Raw genomic sequence first — 17,087 nt, forward strand, 5'->3', positions numbered from 1 at the left:
GTGTCGATATCACACTAAACCCAGTCACCGAGCTCTCCTAGGCGTTTCATTAAGCAATAACCAGACATCATCAAAGTTTCTAAACATGACCAAAACATATTACGTCGTTATATCAGTGATAATATAACAAAACCATATGAAACTAATCACCGCCAATGGCGACTACAATAATCTAAAAGGATTAAGGAAACCAATGATAACCGAAAAAATGAATTTCTGAAATCTAATAATGCAGGTGGGTAACAGCATTGTTTGTTGATTAGATGACAAAAGTAGTTATATTTGATTACTTATGATATATAAACTCATAGTAGGTTATATTGGTCCCATATCAAAGCTAGAAGAAAAAGGAGTGGTCGGTGGATATTATATAAAGGGGTTAAGGGTGGACTTAAAAGGCATGATCCTTCAGGCATGTTTTGATGGGAAGTGATGATAAGGCTGGCTTTGAAAAGACGAAAAAAAAAATTTGTGTCATAAGCGAACTTTTTTTGGGCTTTAAGTAAAATAAACATTTTGTTGGGTTTAAACAATTTATACTTAAATAAATATTTTGTTGGGTTTAAACAATTTAATTATAAATGAGCTTATTTGATTAAATTTTTATTTGATTATAATTTAAGTTGTGTAAAAAACTTTTGTATAAAAATAAGCTTAAATTTGTCTCAAATAAGACTAGAACCCCTAACCTTTTTGTTAGACGTCATGCCCCTTTACCATTAGACCAAGCTAGTGGTTATGTAATTGTGTTGAAGCATTGATTATACACATGTTTTTAATAAAAATACATATAATTTTTTTTTTGGAAAATAAATTTTCGGGCCTAGCGGGGTGTCGGGCTTGTGGCCGTCGACTACCCTGTCATGCCTCAAAGACGGCCCTGAGTGATGAGTGGTCAATGCTCGCCCATAAATATGCGAGAAGGGGTGTCCGCCCAAAGCCTGTTACGACAATTGGGCACCTCTAATCTATACATTTCTACAAATCCCATAATTATTTCAGTTTTTAACAACTTAAAATATTTTTTATCATATTTTTAAGATCATTGATATAGAAAGTTTTTTGTTTTAATTCAGGTAAAGAGGAAGGTAATGAGACGGTATCATCTAATACCATACCCGGTTCAAACCAACATATTATTTTAAAACTGTTCTCATGCCCAGTACTAACCAAATACACGTGCTAAGTTCTCAAGTTTTAGGTTCTCCCTTTGGGTTTTTTGGCCATCTAATATATATATAAGAGAATCATACCTTTCGTGCTTTGGTGGGCATTTGAGATCCTTGATGACCTATTTTGTGTTGAAGTGATATCTATATTAAATCGATCGATTGCTTAAAGTTCATGGTAGCATTGGGCCGATCACGTATATAGAAAAGGCAGTTTTTTTTTTCTATCATATTATTGCAACAACTTGATAAATCCGTTCTTACTTACATGTTGTCTTTGTAGACCACGAGAGCGAGGCGCAACAAGAAGAGGATTGTAGCATGATAGAAGCAAGGAGATCAACCGCTTCAAAAATACTAAAATGAGGAGTAATCAACAGTGTAATGGGATTCTTGTGATGCTCAAATGAATCATCCTTTTCATGTGGCAAAACTTTTTCTGTTAGATAACAGGTAAAGTTACATTGAAAGTTTGAAACCTGACGCAGAAGGTCTAAGTATTTGTATGATTTAATATACAAATGTTGGTGTGGAAACTCTTTATCGAAGTAATTCCTTGGTCATTAGATAATAGAAGTAATTGTTGGTTTAATATACAAATGTTGGTGTTGGTTTCCTATTTCTTTCTACCATCACTCATATTCATGGTTAGAGTTGGAATATTATTATCCCACATCGAAGTTAGAAGAGATTAGATGGTTTAGAGGATGCTATAGAAAGCCATTAGGGTGTGAAGTGAAAGTCATGATCCTTCGAAGCAAGTTTTAATGGGAAGTGATGAGTGGTCATTACTCGCACATAAACATGCGAGATGGGGTGTTCGCCCAAAGCCTTTACGATTATGATAATTGGGCACCTCTATTTTTAAACCATCTGATCACTATTTCTTAATTGTCTTAATAGATTTTTGTTTTTTTTTTTTAATTTATTTGTTTAGTCTTAAATAATTTTTAGCCAAAAATCTTTTTCTCTTTGGTTGAATTGAAAGACAAGATGTTTTGTATTTTTTGAATTTATATGTTAAGTCTAATACTTTTTGGCCAAAAACCTGTTTTTTCTTATTTTTTTTGTTGAATTTTGAAAGACAGGATATTTTGTCAAGTGGTTTACTTTAATTATTTTGTTTTAGACTAATGTTTTTTGACAAAATACCTTTTCTTATAATTTTTTTGTTAACAATAAGATGCTTTATAAAGTGGCTTACTTAAATTATTTTGTTTACAGAAGTGTAATATTCGACTCATTTTTTGTTTAGGTAATTTTCATGTAATAATATCTTTTTAACAATTATTTTTTTCCTCAAAATTCATTAAAGATGTATAAGTGATTTGAGAAGGCAATAACCATTTTCAATGGCAAGGTGTGATAACCAACTCCGTTTTCATTGACAAAGTGTCATACCCGTCGCCATTGCCATGTAGAACCACACATCACCATTTGCATTGGCGATGGGTTATCTCATACCGACAAAAACTCTTTTATTCATTTATGAAAGCTAAGAAGCCTGTAAGTTTAAAAACCCATCGGCATACATCCTGCATGATTCAAGACTTCAAAAGGAGTGTTTTTTTCAATGCTTTTTACAACAGGGGAGCATGAACCGATGACCCAAAAACTAGTTTTCTGCATACTTTATTACAAGACACTGATATTTTACATACATGCATGGTCAAACGAAAAGGGTTGGTTAACAAGTCAAAACATATTCTTACAAAAACATATTGAAGAAACACTAATTGACCCCGGGCAGATTACGGATAATCTGGGGGTTAAATAGATGTTTCCCACGAGGGTTAAGTCCGGCAAAGATGGTTCTTCTGATGACCTGCAAAACAGACACCGTGAGCTCGTCACTGAGAAGGGGGGGGGGGTACCTCCTTGTGACCACCCTCCGGCGTGAGAATCAGACTAGATTGCTCTGAATATAAGTGTATATATTGAGAGATTGCTAGAGAAGATAAGATAATGAGATATCAGATAATGTAAGATTATGTAATGTGTCCATACCATTCCAAGGTGTTGGAGTATTTATATCCGAAGGTAGGTTTCCAAGAAGGTACAGCCGGCTAAATAGTATTCCTGTTCTGCCAACTGTGGGCTACGCACATGCCATGCTGGTAGTTGGTGGGTAGGCAGCGGCTGATAGTGACCAGGCCGGCTGTGTACTATTCCTTTTCCACCAACTGCAGGCTATGCACGTGCTACGACAGGTTGGTGAGTAGGCAGCGGCTAATAGTGACAGGGGTTGGTGAGTAGGCAGCGGCTGATAGTGACCAGGCCGGCTGTGTACTATTCCTTTGTCACAGTGAGCTGTCGCTGCTTTGGTCAGACCTTTTGTCCATACCTCGTCAGGTACAGTACAAAAGGTCCTCTAATAGCGTACGGACTGGCTCATTTGGGCGGGAGTATTCCCGGCTTTGGGCGGGAGTGTTCCCGGCTTGCTCACTCCTTCTTCAGGTGACATTACTGAATTATTTAAGAGTTAAGTGCCTTGTGCGTGTAGCCTTGCTGCGCGGGTAGCCTTCCCTGATGGCTAGTATCCGTTACTGCGGGAACAGGCGGAGTACGTCGACCATTGGGAGGCTTTTCCTACGGGAACAGCTTGCGTACTGCGCGTAAGGACGTCACGTCTCTGAGCATGGTGGGTCCTGCGGATCCAGTTGGTTTCTGCGCAGACGTCTCTCTTCAAGGTGAGTCTTGCGAGTTTAGCCTTTGCGCAAACGTCCCTGTTGAAGGTGAGAATTGCGGGTTCAACTGCGCAGACGTCCCTCTTTGAGGTGAGTCTTGCGGGTCCAACTGGGCTCTGCTGGGACCTACCTCTTCAAGTCCCCCCAGTCCATTGTTCTTCTCATGAATTATTAATAAGTGAGGTGAACTTTTAGACTTAAGCAAAGGGTTTTGAAAAGGGTTTAGTTTTAAGGTTTTCCATGGGGATTCTTCCCGCGGAAGTCCTAATGTCACATGCAGAAATTACCGACTTTTCTGCTTGATCTTTGGGTATGATGCGGGTAGGTCTGTAACCTCCTCGCAAGTCAGGAGCATTGAGTTCCAGTTGTGTAGATTCTCCATGAGGTTTTGGTAGTTTTGAACATAGTGATCAATTATGTTTAAACAACCAATTCCATCTTGGAGCTTCAAACAATCTAGTTCTCGACGTTCCCGCTATGCGGGGATGTTATTCCCGTTTCCGCAAGCATGGCCCAGAAGATCCTTCTTGGTTTCAATTCCCTGCGGAGTGCTAGGTATGTGAAGGGTTTCGCCTTGACACTGTACCCGCACTCGTCTTATAGTTACTTTACTTCCAAGGTATTCCTGGCTTCAATTCCCTGCGGGTGCTAAGTATGTGAAGGGTTTTGCCTTAACACTGTACTCGCACCTGTCTTATAGTTACTTGGTTGCCAAGGTAAGGGGTATAGTCCCGCTTACTTTTGAATCTTTTTGAAATTCGAAGAGTTGGTGAAAGGATATGAACAGTCCAAACTGTTGAAACGTCGTCCGACGGTTTTTTCTGACAGTGTCAGGACGTGCAGGAAGTTATGGCGACGTGACAGTATATGGTCATTCCAGACGCTTTTTCAGGTGCGTGGGCGCGAGTTTTCGGGCGCGTGGCCGCGAAGTTTACGGCACGCGTCCTGTCAACAGCTGTTGCCAGCTTGCTTTTTCCACGTGTCATAGTTTCATTGCACCAGCGTTTTCCTCTCTCTTCCGCATTAAATTCATCGCATTCATTTCGATGAGTATATAAAGGAAGAGAGGTTGCATCTCAACTCACAGTTTCACCTCTCTTCTTCTTCTAAACGATTTCCGGCGAATACTCTAACTTTTCTGTCTAGCATTCTCCTGAAATCGTTCTTCTTTACATTCAAAACATGTCTTCCGTTCATGATCTTGAGGCTACCGCCGAGGAGTCTGACGTGTATGCCGAGAATCCGTCGTCTACTTCTGATAAGGACGATAAGAGTACTGCTGGTGAGTGCCAGTGTGCTCTTACCGTCGACCTGTACCAGTACATTGTAAGGAAGTTCATGCTCGAGCCTTTCGAGCCTGAGTTTCCTAAGCCTCATCAGACGGTGTACGATGCCCCCAAGGGCAAGATAGGGTTGTATGCCGCATTCTTCGTTTATGGGAATCTTAGGTTCCCATTGACGAAGTTTGTGTACCGTGTTTTGGAGAGACACGGTGTACACCTGACGGAGGTACACCCAATGGCGATCGCCAAGATTCGCCATTTTGAATGGGTGTGCCTCATTCTGGGCGTGGAGCCCCATGTCGACCGCCTGATGACCTTCTATTCCTGGAGGTGCATCCAGGGGTGGTATACCTTGGTCACTCGGATCAAGGGTTTGAAGATCTGCGCTACCGAGCGCAGTCTTCGGTCCTGGAAGCGGGAGTTCTTCTATATCTCCGCTTGCGTCGTCCCCATAGCGATGACGTTCAAGAACGGGAGAGCTCTCCCGAACCTTCACGCCTTCAACTACGAGGAGGCGGAATGGTTCTCCAAGATTTCCCGGGTCCAGTCTCCGGTTTACCGCTTTGCGGAGTCCGGGATGGTGATGCTCGGTATGAGCCGGGCGTGGAAGGATGCTGGGGCGGAGGCGCCACAGGTTCCCATCGTCCTTGAATACGGTTTGAACTCTATCCCTTACGGTATGCTTCATCTTCTTTGCTGATTTAAAGTTTTCTTCTAACTGTTTTTCTTTTGTTTTCAGAGGGAAACGACCTACAATCGCTCCTGCATCCGCGGGAAGCTGGTGGTCCCGCTCGGATGGGTACCCGTGCTCTTGATGAGAACGAGTTGCCCATCTTGGAGCAAACGGCGGATCGGTTTGTGGAGGTCTACCCGCCGGGCCACCCGATTCTGAGCGCCACGCGGCCAGGTAAGGAGTCATTTAACCCTCGTCCTGTCAATGCTCAAACCTCTGCTGGAATTCCTCTAATTTTGTCATCTTCTGATGAGGAATCCCAGATGGTCCTTTCTTCACGCGGAAGAAGAAGGCTGCTGGCGGGAAGGGTAAGGCGAAGGTTGCCTCCACTGCCGATCAGGGGAATCGGTCAGAGTCGGAGACCGAGAGTGAAGAGGTGGCGGGGAACCCTGGTGGTGATGAGACCACTGTTCCGGAGGTTGAGACAGCTGTCACCTCCGGGCAACCTAGTACAACGACGGTGACCGGCGTGAAGAGGCCGACTCCATCGGGTTCGTCCCCGCCTATTCGCACCTTCAAGCTCAAGAGGACTCGTAAGTGTAAACTTTAACTTTTAACTTCATATCTTTCCGCCATTATATTTAAATATGTTGTCTTCATGCAGGCGTGGATGCAACCGCATTCCAGGGTGGAGCGGGGAGGAGCACCTCTGGACCCATGACGGTAGGTTTAGTCAACCTACCCGAGGCGATGACCCAGGCGGCTGCGCCTGCTTCAAGTGTTGGTTCAGTTGCTCACTCAGTTGAGGCAACTGTTCCAACTGTAACATCGTCTCCGCCGGCTGTCAGTGCCATATTCACTGATTCCTTCACTGAGCCGGCGGTGAGTTTTTCTGCGGGCTCTTCCGCAGCGGCGACCACGGTTGTGAGTTCACCTCCGTTGGTTTCTACGACGGCGGCTTCAACCGTGCCTCCGGCACCGGTGACCACCTCGCCCCCGGCCGGTTCAGCAGGTATGTCTGGGGCTTCTAGCCAATCTCTGCCTCCTTCCCATCTGCCTGACCTCTTGGATGGATATCCGTTAGGTTCGGGTGATGGGTTTGGCGGCTACAGGCCTGTCATCGACCCTACAGGTGCGTAGGGTTATTTTGGCCTGTTATCTTTTTTTTTTTTTTTTTATATCTCATCTTTTCCTAACTGTTTCTTGTTTTTGTAGTGTCGGATTCGAATGAGGTGTCTGTTCCTCGGTGGAACATCCGCCGGGGAACCACCCTTCGGACGGCTGTGGATTGCGTCGAGTGGGCGCGCCACGCCGCCCCCAGTGGTGCACTGGGAGAAGCTATGTCGAGCTACCAAGAAGGTAGGCTGACAAACGAGCTTCGAATTCTCCTTGCCCGGATGCAGCCGCGCGTCGAGCTGCTTTGTCGTGAAAACGACAAGTTAAAGGCGGCTCGTATCCAAGAAGTAGCTCAGGCGCGGGCTATCCGGGAGGAGAACAGGAGACTCTCCGCCGTTGCTGCGGAGAAGGAGAAGGCCTTCAAGGCCCTCGAGGTTGAAGTCCAGGCCCGTCTCGAGGCCCGTTCCAAGGCTACCCAAGCTGCTAATGAACAGCTTCGGTTGGCTAAGGATACTGTACGGAACGCAACTGAGAGGGCCACCAAGGCTGAAGCTGTTGCTGAGCCTCTACGCACTGAGAATGAGGAGCTCAAAGCCAAATTAGAGAGGCTCCAGCAGGCTCATGATGCCTTGGCCATGGAAGATACCAAGAAGCTCCAAGAGATCTTGGACCAGAGGGGTATGCTTGACCATACTGAGCGTAAGCTAAAGGGCGTTGAAGAGGCTGCTGCTAAGGAAGTGTTGCTTGCCAACCTTAACAAAAGTGAAGCCGAACGCGCCCGTAACCAAGCTCAAGCTGCCCTCAAGGAGGCTCTGGTTACCAAGGAATGGCTTCTACGAGAAGCGTTGTCGCAGGTAAGCTTAGCTTCATAATGTCTTTACGCTTTCCTTTGTACTTAGAAAAGGTTTTGATACTTGGTATTTTTTTCTTGTTGTAGGTTGTGCATCGAGTCTTCACGGACACATCATATGACGATGCCATGAGCGCAGCCCTCAACGCTTCTCATGAGGATGGGGAAAAGGCTGGCTTCCTGCTTGGTCTAGGGTTCGTTGAGAAGGGCATCCCGCCTTCCAACTTCCCTTTATATGATGTGGATACTGAAGCTGTATATGACCAAGCAGTGAGCCAGTATGCCGCCTTCCCGCACCCGGTGGTGGAGAAGGTGAATGAAGTAGCTGCTGCTGATGATGGGCTAACCATTCTTAAGACCTTCCTTGAACCGCCACAGCCAACTGATGGTGCGGGTACAAGTGGGTTTGGAGGCAGTGGCCCTGAAGCTTGATCTTTTAAATCCCTTCCCACTGTTAGGATAGATTTACAACTTTGTATAGATTTATATTCTTATAGGCGGGTGGATACCCGGCCATTCTTGTAACAGTTGAATTTTTATGGAATATAAATCTTTTGTGCGGGTAGGACCGTCACTCTTGCTTTATAAACGTTATACGACTTGCTCATGCATATTATAGTTTAATTTGGCACTTGTTTTGCCGCATAAACAATATATGATTCGCTTGTGCATACTTTAGTTTAACTTAGCAATTTCTTAAGTACTTTGGATAAGTTAACCTTTCAACGTGACAGATAATAGGTTAAAGTTTTGCTTCCTCTTTCGTGATTGTGCGGGTAAGACCGTCACTTTCACTTAGTAGGATGGCTAAACTTTACCTATATCTGACCTGCGTGGAGGTTTTCCTCATTTTTTCCTTAAGAGATTTTCTAAGTGTTCTGAATAAGTTAACCTTTCGACGCGCGGTTGTCAATAGGTTAATGTTCAGTTTCCTCTATCATGATTGTGCGGGTAGGACCGTCACTTTCATTTAGTAGGATGACCAAACTTTACCTATGACTGACCTGCGTGAAGGTTTTCCTCATTTTTTCCTTAGAAATTCTTGCCGTTTTTTGTGTTTATGCGGGTTTTGCCGCCTTCCACACGCAACGACTTCTTTTCACACTTATTTATGCGGTGAATACCGGCATATCAGTGTTTTGGATAAGTTAACCGTTCGACGCGCGGTTGTCAATAGGTTAGTTCGGTTTCCTCTATCATGATTTGTGCGGGTAGGACCGGCACTTTCATTTAGTGGGATGACCCAACTTTACCTATAACTGACCTGCGTGAAGATTGGCCGTTTTTTGTGTTTATGCGGGTTTTGCCGCCTTCCACACGCAACGACTTACTTCCCCACTTATGTATGCGGTGAAGACCGGCATATCAGTGTGGAAAGTTCATAAGTATAAATGTAAGATTATCAGTGTCAATGTGATAAGGAGAATCATTTCCATTAGAAGTGGCTCTGGGCCTTTTCTTTTACAAGTTTGGAATTGATCTACATGCACTGTGTAATTGAGCTCCCTTCCATGTTGTTTGGATGGGAGTGCCATCGAGCCGATATGCACTTGGTTCAGGATCTCGTTGTTTACGCAGTATGTAGCCTCCAACATTGAAGCTGCAGTTTCGTGTTTTTCCCAACTGGGGTTCAACACGCATTAGCCTGCTCAGCGTTCATTACGCCACGAGGTGCCTGAGCGTCCTATCTCTGACGAATGCTTCGACGATGTCCTTCAAGTCTACGCATTCCTCGGTGGTGTGGCCTTTTGTCCTGTGGAAGTCACGGAATTTGCTCTGATCAGCGTTGTGACGCTCTCGGATTATTGGAGCCTTTGGCCATGGGAGCCTCTCGGTGTCGAAAATCTCGGTGACGCTTTTGGTGAGCGGCGTCCACCGGGGGTTCCGGTTCGACGACTGCCTGTTGTCCTTTCCGCCTAACCGATGGTGCAAGCCGGATGAGGTGTCAAAGTTTACCCTTGACTGCCAAATACCTAGCTTCCTCTTTTTGTTTAGTCGGGCGGTAAGGACATTGTTTTCTCTTGTTTTCTGGGTGTAGAGGTTTGTGCTATGGGGAAGATCTCTACCCAGTTGCTTTTCCGTTTCCGCGAAGCGTTTAGCTGCTGTCATGATGGCATCCCATGTGGATGGCATGCCATCTTTACCCGTTAAGGTGCGGATGAGCTCTGGGTCTTTCGTGCCCTGGATGAAAGCAGCGCGAACAAGATCTTCGCTAATACTGCCCAGACTTAGCTTCTTTGAATTGAAGCGCGTGATGAAGTCTAGTAAAGACTCATCTTCCTCTCGGATGCAGTTGAGAATTGTCCATTGCTCTTCAGTGTACTTTCTTTGTTGACTGAAGTGTTGGCTGAACTTCTGTTGGAAGTCTGCCCATTCGTAGATGTGGTGGACCGGTAGACGGTCGAACCACGCTCTGGCTGCTCCAACCAGCGTCATCTGGAACATATAACACCACGTGGGTTCCGTCCATTTGCTGACGGTTGCCCCCGCTATGAATCTGTTCAAATGATCGTCTGGGTCGGATATACCATCATAAGTGCCGATGTTGGACATCTGTTTGGCACTTCTTGGGGCGATTGCTTCCGCAATGTCCCTTGAAAACTTGGAGGTTCCCTCATTTGCAGCGGTTGGTCTGAAGGTTTTAGAGAAGTCACGTGGATTTCCACCCGCGTTTTTTGGTTTGAAGGTTTCTCCAAAATTCCTTCTTGGTTGGAAGTCCGTTTCCTTACGCTTCCCTTTCGCCCTATGGCGAGGGTTTACGTCGGTGTCGGATTCCTCCGAATCATCGTCCAAGTACTCGCACTCATTGCTCATGTTGAGCTGTTGTCGAGTGCTTCCGAATTCGTCAACCTGTTGGAGTGAACGTAAGCGTTCATCCAACTCAGCTTGGAATTCCCTTTGACGTTTTTCCGCCCACGCTTTAACTTGTTCAAGTGTTTGGCGGGGGGGGGGGGGGGGGCCTCGTCTGTTGTCTTTCCACCTGGGTATCAATGAATCCCAGGAGATGATTATTTACTGCACTTGCCCCGGCTTGGGTAACCGGGGTAGTGTTCGTAAAATTTACTGCACTTTTCCCGGCTTGGGTAACCGGGGTAGTGTTCGTAAATATTGTGTACTCGCCGGTGTTCCCCCCAGTGGCTGGGGTTGTGGTGACCGGGGTTTCTTGGTCACTCGTTGGCCTTGGCAACGGAGTAACCTTAACCATCTTTCCAGAAGTTTTGAAAAAAAAACTGAAAAAGATTCAAGTTCTAGCTTTTATGCACGGATGGCGCCAATGAAGAAACACTAATTGACCCCGGGCAGATTACGGATAATCTGGGGGTTAAATAGATGTTTCCCACGAGGGTTAAGTCCGGCAAAGATGGTTCTTCTGATGACCTGCAAAACAGACACCGTGAGCTCGTCACTGAGAAGGGGGGGGGGGGTACCTCCTTGTGACCACCCTCCGGCGTGAGAATCAGACTAGATTGCTCTGAATATAAGTGTATATATTGAGAGATTGCTAGAGAAGATAAGATAATGAGATATCAGATAATGTAAGATTATGTAATGTGTCCATACCATTCCAAGGTGTTGGAGTATTTATATCCGAATGTAGGTTTCCAAGAAGGTACAGCCGGCTGAATAGTATTCCTGTTCTGCCAACTGTGGGCTACGCACATGCCATGCTGGTAGTTGGTGGGTAGGCAGCGGCTGATAGTGACCAGGCCGGCTGTGTACTATTCCTTTTCCACCAACTGCAGGCTATGCACGTGCTACGACAGGTTGGTGAGTAGGCAGCGGCTAATAGTGACAGGGGTTGGTGAGTAGGCAGCGGCTGATAGTGACCAGGCCGGCTGTGTACTATTCCTTTGTCACAGTGAGCTGTCGCTGCTTTGGTCAGACCTTTTGTCCATACCTCGTCAGGTACAGTACAAAAGGTCCTCCAGTAGCGTACGGACTGGCTCATTTGGGCGGGAGTATTCTCGGCTTTGGGCGGGAGTGTTCCCGGCTTGCTCACTCCTTCTTCAGGTGACATTACTGAATTATTTAAGAGTTAAGTGCCTTGTGCGTGTAGCCTTGCTGCGCGGGTAGCCATCCCTGATGGCTAGTATCCGTTACTGCGGGAACAGGCGGAGTACGTCGACCATTGGGAGGCTTTTCCTGCGGGAACAGCTTGCGTACTGCGCGTAAGGACGTCACGTCTCTGAGCATGGTGGGTCCTGCGGATCCAGTTGGTTTCTGCGCAGACGTCTCTCTTCAAGGTGAGTCTTGCGAGTCTAGCCTTTGCGCAGACGTCCCTGTTGAAGGTGAGTCTTGCGGGTTCAACTGCGCAGACGTCCCTCTTTGAGGTGAGTCTTGCGGGTCCAACTGGGCTCTGCTGGGACCTACCTCTTCACATATAAATGATTTAGTATCAAGTGAATGTGTAAACTCGACATTTTGGCACTACAAACATAGACAATGTAAAACAATATCTTTTGTAATCATATAGACAATGTAAAACAGACATTTAACTTACACAGTTTGAGTTAGGCTATTTGTAGTCCCATATCGTACTTAAAAGAAAGTGGATTAGTTGGCTGGATGCTATATAAAATGGTTAGGAGGGGGGGGGGGGGATTGTTCAAGAAAGTCATGATCCTTCAGGCACGTTTTGATGGGAAGTGATGAGTGGTCATTACTCGCACATAAACATGCAAGACGAGGTGTTCGCCCAAAGCCTGTTACGACAACTGGGCACCTCTGTTCTTAAACCATCTGATCCCTTTCTATTAATCTTATTTGTTTTTTTTATTTGTTTTGCTTTAATAACTTTACTTGTGTTTATTTAGCTTGTTACATTTAATATAACCACCAAGAAGTTGAAAACACAAACACCTCATTCAACACCACAAGACCTATTCTTTATGAAGCACCATGTCCTAAACAAACCACCCCCTTGGGGCTAACCACGTTATTTGTTATTAAGAGTTCTAGGTCCCATCAAAAATTGCATGATTACAATGCATCAAATGGCACACATGCGGTTAGACATGATGAATAATCACTAATCACTGGTTAACGACTCGTTTATTCGTTAAATAAACCACAACAATAGAAGCAGCCCATCATATTTGAAGTGCATCTGCAATCGATCCCGCAAGACTCAACACCTCAAAAGGAGCCTTGTTTTCAATGTTTTTCACAGTAGGCGGGCATGAATCGGTTATCCAAAAGTATGCAAACGCCTTGTTTGAGCTCTCTGCACATGATAATAGCAAAAAAATGTGAGAACCTGTATATCTATCTAAACAACTATTTGATTATTAAATTAACGCATTATAGTCATATAAGTATGCATCCTGATTAATTTACCAAATCTAACAAAAAAAAGCATGCTGTATAAAGAAAAAGTATTAAAACTGACCATTCAATAACTTTTTACTTTACAACATAATAAGATAATCAAGGATATTTTTATTTATCAAACATTTTAAGGTTTATTCTTACCACCATTTTTGTGAACAAATTTTTCCCACGAGTTTTTAGGAAACACTGCGTGAGTGACATAAGCACTGACTTTAGTTGCACCGTGAGCTGCCAAAACTTTCTGCAACAAAAGAATGATCATCGTTAATTCTAACAAATAACTGCAAAGCATACAGTGTGTCGAAAAAGTACCTGGCATTCAATTAAAGTGCCCCCAGATTGCACTAAATCATCAACAATAACTACATGGAAACCACTAGGATTGCCTTCTTTCAACCTTACTATTCTTTTATCACCCTCGCGAACTTTTGCACAAACCACCTGAAAGTAAAATATTATATACATTTTCAATTTGCTATTTTGTAATAATATTCAACTTACCATGGGAAAGTGATCCAACTGCTTGTGGAATCGCTTCCAAGCTCCATCATCTGGAAACACATTTACAATCTAAAGAGCATATGAAAGAAAAACATTATCTTCATAATATGTGGAAACAATATTCTTGAAGAGTATAATATCTGGTAAAATACAAGAAAATCATGAAAATATCAATTTTGACGTACGATATTAACAGTATAAACTTGACCTTTTAAAAATATAAAAAATATTTTTTAGTTTCCACCAACCACTGACAGATAAGACTCTCAACTAAAATCTCCTACGTTAGAGTGATATCTCCTGCGCCGCGTTTTAATTTTAAATAAAAAGAAATCATTTTTTTAAATACGTGGGGCCTCTGGATGCATGGGTCTGCTGCAACAGATTGAAATCTGTTGCGTCAAAAGAAATTTGTCACGCTCTGGTTGATTAGTAATTTTATAAAGTCAAGGCTACTTTGTTAAATTTATTGGTCAAAATAGATATTTTCATGATTTTCCTTGATAATAATGAAAGTTAAATATAAGCCGCATAAAACTGAAACAGAAACAAAAGAGGTTGTTACATTATCAGCATCTGGAAGCTCGTGAAGACGTTGTTTCAATAACGGAATCCCAGTTTCAAAACACGGAAAACATTGTCACTAAAGTAAAACCTTTCCTGCAAAAAGATAAATTATAGCAAATAGCATAAACTATACTAGAAATCGCTTAATGTTAGTTATTCAACATTCATCATCAAATAACTTTAAATACTTTCAAGTCTTCAACTAACCTGCAAAGCATGTATGTCATATATGACAATGCTTGTGGGACCGCCTCTTGATATTGGAATGTTGGATAATATTCTTGCTATGGTGAATGCAGTAGCCACATCACCTTCTTCTTCCATTCTTTCAAAGGATCCAGTTGGGAAGAAAGGTAAAACCAAAGTGAAAGAAGCTACAAAGAGCCTTGGAAGCGCAAATATAACAGATAACTGCTCGAATATTACAGCCGGTGAGCTGAAAGATGCAAGAAAAGATACATGCTGCCCTCTGATATCTTGTGCATTGTTTATAAATAAGTTAGGAAATCCATCATCAAAACTCCTGAAAACAGTATATATGTTAAAACAATAAATTACAATATCTTTCAACATATGGCTTCAAATGTCAAAGATTTTCATTGATTTCGAATTAATATTTAACAATATTCACTTTCATGATAGGAACTAGCAAGTTCCCATAACCATCTTTCACTGTGTAAACGAGCCAAACCGTTCATGAGTTACTCAAGTTCGGCTCAGAAAAGGCTCGAATTGATTCGAGCTTAAACGAGCTCGAGCCTAAATATAAGCTTGGTTAATGAACGAGTGTGAGCCCGAGCTTCAGTTATCGAGCTCTAGCCAGCTTGCAACCCTAAATAAGGCTGAGTATTTATATAAATTTTATTAATATATATTTATTAAATACTTATCTATATCAATATCAATACTACATTATAATACATTTAAGGAGGACAAAACCGTAATTTTACAAATTTTTAATAGTTTAAGCAATTACAACATCAAAAACATATGGTATGATCCTTTAAAACTTATTGTTGACTTTTAAACCAACTACCCCACGATTTTTAAACGACCATAACCTTTTTATACGTTAATATTTTAAAAAATTACATCATAAAAACGAGCATTTTATTCTTTGTAATGGTATTGCAATAATTTTTTATTTATATAAAAAATAGTTGTGTTCCCCGTCGCATTGTGCAGGTATCCCTCTAGTTATTATATATTATGTTATAGAAAAATTAATAATTAAAAAACATATGTATAGATAAATATAAATATCTAAATTTAGTTAAAAATAATAAACAAGCCGAGCCCAATCCGAGCTTGAGCTTGAGGAACTACTAACGAACTAAAAACAATTTTATATAGTTGAATCCCCCAAAAGCAATTCGCATTTTATGGAGCGATAAATGTAGGGCTATTCACGAGCCGAGCCGAACCGAGCGAAGGCTTGCTCGTTGCTTGGCTCTTTAACAACCAAAACAAATCGAACGACTGAAATTCGAACCGAGCAAAAACCGAAACAAGCCAAAATCGAATCCAACATTTTTCGATTGAACATCGAGCGATTTCGAGCATTATTTATTTCCTTTTCACTTTAAAATTTTCAATAAGAAACAAGTTTGAATGTTGTGAACTTTTTAAGTAGGGTTTAGTGTGTCGTACACGGAACCTCTTCAGCTCCTAGGTCCCAAAGTTTCGTTTTTAGTAGGATTGGCTTTGCTATCCAAAAGAGGGTTGCTGCGCAGCTTGTTGCCTGTTTCCCCGCCTCTTTATTGTAATCGTTTGTAGTAAGTGATTATATATGAAATTTTATCCCAAAAAAAATTACAATGTAATAGATTGTAAAATTTTTTTAAAAATAACTTTGATATGAGATATAATGATCATGTGACAAACTTCAAGTATTCTAGAAACTTGAAGCGAACAAATAAAACTATAAAACTGACAGAATAGGAAAATTTAAAGGGGATTAAAAAAATTTTAAGCTTATATTTATGTGTTTTGTCTATATATTTATATTTGTTCATATATAATTATATAAAAATAAACCGAACCGACCATACCTTTGCTCGTTGCTTGGCTCGTTTACAAACCAAACCGAGCAAAGCGGCTCATTTACATTCGAGCGGAAAACGAACGAGCTTTTTCCGAGCGAGCAACGAGCGGTTTGGACGGCCCTAGATAAATGAAAGTAGTATACAAATTGCAACAATAACTACTAAAAACCCTACAATCTCGTAAAGTAAATAGCTTTTAACAACATCAAAGGTTGAAGTGAAAACAGCATAGAATAATAATAATAATATATTTGTTTATTAAACCTCCAGTTGATGGATTGAAGCTGAATGTGTTCCGATTGAGCAGCTATTTTGCGAGCTAATTGTTCAGCTTCTACACAGTAGAACAGAAGCACTTGCTTCTTCTGCGGCTTCTCCATTTTGAATGTGTTAGGGTTTTGGTAATTAATTGAAGAAGACTGTTGGTGGTAGATTCTGAAGAAATGAGAGTCACTGCTTTTTAAATATTATTATTATTATTGGGGCTTTGTTTTCAAAAAGTATGATTCCAACCAAAATGCCCAGCCACCTCATTTTCAAATGAGAATAGTAATAATATATTTGTAGATAACTAGGTCGGATAACATGCCGGGCAGATCGAATATGTTTATGTCATATTGCAGTTGTTCGCACCACTGAGAGTTCAGTTGATTAACATACAAAACATTAAAATATGAAAATAACACATGTAAAGTGGTAAACCCGAGCGTTGTCACTTGTCGGTATTAAGCGTTGTAACAATGAGTCCGTAAAACTCGCTGTTGGTAAAACCTAAGTGATCCCGGGTGTTTCGATAGTGAGTCGACGCAAATTCGGTCGGATTCGGTTACATTCGTTACGATACCGGAAGTGAACATAAAGCTCG

At 42.3% G+C, this 17,087-nt stretch overlaps 2 non-coding genes and 2 pseudogenes across 2 annotated transcripts; 3 read left to right on the forward strand and 1 right to left on the reverse strand.

Annotated features, from left to right (window-relative positions):
- Positions 1-881: 881 nt before the first annotated feature.
- On the forward strand, positions 882-983 carry LOC143541700 (small nucleolar RNA Z279/snoR105/snoR108). The gene has a single exon (XR_013136797.1). It is a non-coding gene; the product is annotated as a small nucleolar RNA Z279/snoR105/snoR108 (small nucleolar RNA).
- A 955-nt stretch (positions 984-1,938) lies between these two features.
- LOC143541699 (small nucleolar RNA Z279/snoR105/snoR108) lies at positions 1,939-2,050 on the forward strand (annotated as a pseudogene).
- A 10,369-nt stretch (positions 2,051-12,419) lies between these two features.
- LOC143541698 (small nucleolar RNA Z279/snoR105/snoR108) lies at positions 12,420-12,526 on the forward strand. The gene has a single exon (XR_013136796.1). It is a non-coding gene; the product is annotated as a small nucleolar RNA Z279/snoR105/snoR108 (small nucleolar RNA).
- Positions 12,527-12,711: 185 nt separating this feature from the next.
- LOC143541684 (ribose-phosphate pyrophosphokinase 4-like) lies at positions 12,712-16,715 on the reverse strand (annotated as a pseudogene).
- Between the last annotated feature and the right edge of the window lie 372 nt (positions 16,716-17,087).

This window comes from Bidens hawaiensis, unplaced genomic scaffold (assembly GCF_021521415.1).
Source record: "Bidens hawaiensis isolate Kalapana, Puna unplaced genomic scaffold, B.hawaiensis_p1.1 tig00012636_1, whole genome shotgun sequence".
Lineage (NCBI taxonomy): Eukaryota > Viridiplantae > Streptophyta > Magnoliopsida > Asterales > Asteraceae > Bidens > Bidens hawaiensis.